At 43.8% G+C, this 5,952-nt stretch overlaps 1 long non-coding RNA gene across 1 annotated transcript; it reads left to right on the forward strand.

Moving 5' to 3' along the window:
- The first annotated feature begins 673 nt into the window (after nt 1-673).
- Nucleotides 674-5,561, forward strand: LOC121080631. The gene is made up of 3 exons (XR_005825451.1): nt 674-904; nt 2,653-2,745; nt 3,233-5,561. It is a non-coding gene; the product is annotated as an uncharacterized LOC121080631 (long non-coding RNA).
- Nucleotides 5,562-5,952: the final 391 nt, after the last annotated feature.

Consider the following 5,952-nt stretch of genomic DNA (forward strand, 5'->3'; position numbering starts at 1 on the left):
TATGACATAAACCAGATACAAGTGATGTACTCCGGTATCTGCAGGGTTAAATGTGATAATTGATATTTACAGGACATAATTATGAACAATAAAAACAAATGCAATAATTATTTGTGGAGAGCTATGATAAAAAACAGTTTAAGAATATTTGGGGCTGCTGAATAGAGATGCTGAAATCTACAGAGGCATATATAATATTTGCATACTGTAAGCTGCCAGTTACTTAATAAAGGATGGAAGCTCCATCTACCCTTCTGTTCAAAACATGCAAAACACATTAAGCCAGTTTTTTTCTCCGATAGAATTTCTGTGTCTTTTAGATCACCGATGTCCTGAAATCAGGATCATTAGAAAGGCATGGTCTACATTTACAAAATTGTTACTATATCAAAAGTTGTATGTGTAAATAAATATAACAATCTAATCACCGTCATTACATCATATAAATTACATCAGCCTTAGTTTAAAAGCATATTATTTCTTACAAAGTAATTGTGTTCTTCTATTTTATGGTAAATTATTTCCCCCATTTCATGAATCCTGAAATAGAGGAGAGTTTCTTGGAGAGGTATGCTACTTGACGGGTGGGTGTTTTGGTGGGCGGGTGAGAGGGAGGACTAAAGAAGCACCATTGTATAAATCCCTTGCTTCAATTACACTCTCTGCCTACCGGTGCCTCGGAGAGCCCGCTCCAGAGCTGGAGGTAGCCTGCGCCCCGGCGTCGGGTCGCCCAGCCTGGCCCGCCGCCGGGGCACTCCCGCGTCCCAGGCTCGACCCCGCGGCGGCTGGGACTGTGCCGTGCCGCGCCGCAGCAGCCATTCCTGGACTCCTGGGGGAGCGGCACCTAGAGCCGCGGCAAGGTGCAAGCCGTCTCCGCCTCCTCCTCCCTCCCCCCCTCAAAAAGGTGAGCGGTTTAGTTGGGCTGAGCCTATGCCAGACACAGCTGCCCCTGCTGCCCCGGCCAAGATGGGAATAATTACAACCTCATGAAACATTTATTAAATCACCCTCGCTCAAAGGGATACATGTTTTGATCAGGCTGAATTTTAGAAAACCCAGTAAGTGATGGCTGCTTGCTTGAAGTGACCACAGAGGCAGACGGATTTATTAACTACAGTGAATAATCTCCTCCACGTTGGCAATCTCAAAAATATTAGTTTGACTTTTAATATTTATTTTTTTTTACAAAACAGCTCGAAAATGTAGAGTCAACAGGAGTTAGTTCCCATATGCTAATTTAAAACCCGGTGAATGATTGTTCCTATGTCTGTACACCTTCGAAAGGTACCTAGGTACTGCTAAAAAGCTTCCTCTCTGCATACTTAAACGTTACAGCTCTGCTTTTACTGGCAATCCGCTTGATAATTAAGTTTCCACACCTAACCAATCACAAGACAAAGTTTAGCATAAAACATACAAAATCAGCTAACCAATATAAGCCGTCGTGTTAACTCATAAAACCCTGCCTTGTTATTAAATTTCCCTCGCGGTCGCCAGTGGAAATTCCTGGAGCCCTACCAAGACGACCTGTTCTGTCTGATGCTGGGCGAGGCAGCCTCTACCCCTGAACCTAACACAGAGCTGCTAACCGAGCTCAGGTTCACATATACCCACTCAATCGGAAAATGCGGACGTGCAATGAAGTTCAGCTCTCTCCCTTTTATAACGAATTCGAGCTCTGTATATCCCCCTCCTGATACTTACATTTGTTCTTTATAAAATAAAGATTTACCCCAGATCTAAATGGTTAGGTGAATCTCCCATAGAAAACAAAAATTCCCACCATGGTCAAGACCCCTTTAAAGCACAGAAAGCAGGTTCTTTTATATCTCCAGAAATTCAAATATTTCCCCTCGTCATCTCTAAAAGTGCCATTTAGTTAGTTCCATGGTGTAATTCTTGCATGATTGGTTCTAAAACAGTTAGAAAGCTTCCATTAAAAAAAAAAAAAAAGGGGGGGAGAAAGGCAAAAAGGTGTGGTGGTTTTTTTTTTTCCCCTTTTTCCATATTGCTTCCCAAGCTCCAGAGTAAAAAGTGTTGTATGTGAGGCTCTGCAAGTTGGGGGGTGGGGGTTTGGGGGGTGGGGTGGGGTTGGCCAAGGTCTAGTCCAGCCCTCTGCTGAGGAGGACGTGCTCTGAAATTCAACCAATTTTCCCAGTGCTTTTGTTGCTGATGAACTGAAGTCCTTTTGTTCATCCATTGCCATGGTCTTTTCCCGTTCCTACTATATGTTATGCGTTGCCAGAGATAATGAATTTACACCAAAACCTCTCATAGTCTCATTTTGACAGACGGGATAAATTAGAAATGCCTAGTCTAAAGAAGAGCAACGGCTCCATTTTCCTAGAGAAGGAAAGCGCACATTTCTTTGGAAACAAAAAAAAATTGCACCAAATGGTTGAGGTTTTCTAAGGTGTTTTCCTCCAGCTAACTTCTGAAGAATAATTTCTTCTGCGTCCTGTTTTTGGGAGGCATTACCATTTTGTGTAACTTTCGTCAAAATTGATCAACCGGTCAACAACAATAACAACAAAAAATCCCTTCCAATTTGTTATCATGAAACTTGTAGCGTGACCTCTCGTCAACACAATGATTGCTGGAAGGAGGCTTTCTTAAAGTTTTGTGGTTTCCTTCTTTTCCTTCTCATCCAAGGCTTCAGGTTCAACCAGTGGCACAGAACCAACATTTCACCGATGAAAACTCCAGCTTGTTTTAGGCTGCAGGAGCCGGGCAAAGAACTGCGTGGTGCGTTGGGAGAAGTTTGGGGGTGTGCCCGACCACGGGAGGTGTGTGGGTGGGGAAGGAAGGAGGGAGGTGGTGCATGGCAAGGTAAGGAGGCAGGACGACTCTCTGGTATGTGCCCAGGAGGACACAGCGATGGAGTTGTGCTCACCGTTTGGGGTGGGCAGGAGGTGGGCTGGCGGGGGTAGTTGCAAGGCAGCGGTGCCGGCGGGCGAGCCTTGGAGGGGGTTCGGAGAGGGCCAGGGGTTTGGGAGTCTGCCAGACAGCCTGTCTCTGTCTGGGGCGGCTTTGCGCGATATCAGCACGTGGTGTTTTCCATAGTGCTGTGTTGTAGCCGTGTGGGCAGGTGTCAAGGAGTATGAGCATGTGTGAAGAAGGGGGGGGGGGGGGAATACCAAAACCGGTGTGTGTGTATATATATTATGCCATATGTGTATGTCGCGTATATATATTTGTTTATATATATATATATATATATGTCATATGGGAGTCCCGTCCAGAGTGCGGCTCCAGAGAGAGAGGGTAGTCGGTCCGCAGAAGCGCGGATTTCCCGCCAACTACTGCCAGGGACAGCTGTCCTGGCCGCGGCCCTTCACAGCCCCTGTCGCAACCCAGCTGCGCACAGCACCCGTGGATCCTCATGTCAACACAGCGCTTGGCGACAAGGCAGAACAACAGAACTCTATAAGAATAAAAATGCAATCTCAGACTAAACTAACGAAATTCAGGGTAAACCCTGACTACACAAAACTGCTGAGAGGATTTATAAAAGTCTGGATCAGTTTCTCAATCAGAAATACACTCGTGTTTCCGTTCTCTGGCTTGGCCATTTAAGTTTAGTCAAGATGTTTGAATATAGAAGCAGAGAGAGAGAAAGAGAGAGAGTACACGCGCGCATGTAGCTGCTAGCTTGCAGATGGTTTGCTCTAAGAGTGATTGTGCCAAGTTCTAGAGAAATACTCTGGAACATAAACAGACAAACAATCATGAGAAAAAGAAAAACTTAGAACGTAATAAAGAATACCATTCGCTTTCAAAACATCAATTGCATTTAATTCTACAGCCTCACGAGTAGAAATTCCCCTAGCGCTAAAAGTTCTCCAAACATAATTATAAACCGAGGAGTTTCTAAAGGGAGAAAGGGTACAGGGAAAAATATAGAGACAGCTTTATAACATTGTTCACATTACCCTTTTCTACCTTGGTATCAACAACAAAGCCAACTTTCTGCAGTCAGATATCCGCGAGCCCTTTCATACTGCTTCTCTTTCTAAATGGGAGAAATCAGTGCAAAGACAGGAGAGTGGTTTTGACTTGCAGATCAGATCGGCTGGAGGAGCGAACGGCTTGCCTACAGCCTAGCGAATTTTCAATTTTCTGCCACTTCTTCCTTAAACCGTCACTGATATCAGCGAATCCCTTACACCAAACCGCTAACACTGTATCGATACAGTCATTCGAAATTATGATTTATCTGCACTGCGTGTGTTGTGCAATATTGGGGGGGATTTTTTGTGACGATCGGTGATTTCTGTTTCTCGCTCATCATCTGATGAAGAGGAGCGGCGGCGTTCCCGGGGACGGTGATAGCACACCACAAGGGTGGACTTTGTTTTGCCGCCGTGCGGGGAGACAGAGTTAATGGTTTTGTTAATGTTTATTTTATTGGGCAAGGGCTCTGATCAGTGTGTTAAAGCGGCGAGCGGAGCCAAGCAGCCAATGCAGCTGCGGACGGTGCCTACCGGCGGTCCGGCCACCTCCCCGCTGCGACTACCGCCCTGGCCTGGCATGGGCCAATGAGGCTCGGCTCGGCGCGGAGCGGCTCCGGCTCTGCGCCCCCGCCGCGTCCCCCATCCTCGCTTCACGTTCAAGGTTTAACAGCGAGGTCATGTTCATTGACGTCAGCTTGAGGTTTACTGTACGTCCGGCTACATTTACATACATCAAGGAAATTAGGGCATTAAAAAAATATGCAAATCCTACTGCTTGGAGAAGAAACTGAAGATTTCTGGAGCGATCGCCCCTATTAATGAAGATCGCAATTAATAGAAAAAACAATCCGTTCTCCCCCCCCCCTCCAACTTCATAAAGAACAAAACAAAAAAAAACCCCGAAATAACAAATATAAATTAGGCACGGGAAGGCTGGGATTTTGCGTCGGCCGGGGCCGACTGCAACGCGGCACGGAAAAGAGACCCGTTCAGAGCAGGCTGCTCCAGACGGCTTCCCATGCATAATCAGGGATTCACCGCTGCGCCATTCTCCTCTCCTCCTCCTGGTTCCACCGTGTACTATTTTTAATAGTGATGCATATGTAAAGCTCTATTTTGCATTTTTTAATTATCCGAAAGTTTGAAGCTATCGCTTTTTCTCTGATTTTTCCTTCCTTTCTTTACTCTTCTTTTTCTTTCCCTTCCCTTTCCCTTTCCCCTTCCCCTCCCCCCGGCATGACTCCACTGTGTATGTGCCTTTATATGCAGTTTCCTCCCTGCTTTTATTTGTATAAGGTTACAAAATATGCACAAAGCTAATAAAGCAAATAAAGGCGCACAACACGTTTATTGGGTTTTAAGAGGAGAGGCACATATCATTACCATGTTCAGCTATAATACCAATAGGTCGAACCTGGAAATTTGATTGCCTAGTTAACTTCATATTAAGGAAAAACAATACTGTTTTAAGGTATAAGGCAATATAGATAATGCGTGTAATGGGGACCGATTCAAAGGATTTATAATACTTCCTTGCAGAATTACGACTTATAAACGCACTTATATCTGTTGATTTCTAGAATGTTTTATTTCAGAATATTATCTTAAAATGTGTAGACCCAGGTACGGAGACATTTTGTAAGTTCTTTCTTAAATGCTACATTATTAAATGTATTACAGTTCATGTTAACGTGTAGTTTTAAAGCAACTACCTAAGTCTTTACTGAAAAGGCATTTTTAAAGGTTATTTTAAAATATTGCCGTTATCATTACATTTTCTCTATCTTAAAATCCACAGGCTTTGAATTACATTTAAAAACAATGTTAGCTCGTTTAGATTTAATTAACGGGGAAATTCTTATTAAAAATGAGTAGTTTAAACCTGATTAAACCAGACGATTACTCTCTTTTTATATTCCAGAAATATTATATTTTTAAACGAGTAATGTTTTCCATAAGAATAATGCTCACCCATACACATATTTTTTCATTAAAAAAA

The sequence above is a fragment of the Falco naumanni genome, chromosome W (genome assembly GCF_017639655.2).
Source record: "Falco naumanni isolate bFalNau1 chromosome W, bFalNau1.pat, whole genome shotgun sequence".
Lineage (NCBI taxonomy): Eukaryota > Metazoa > Chordata > Aves > Falconiformes > Falconidae > Falco > Falco naumanni.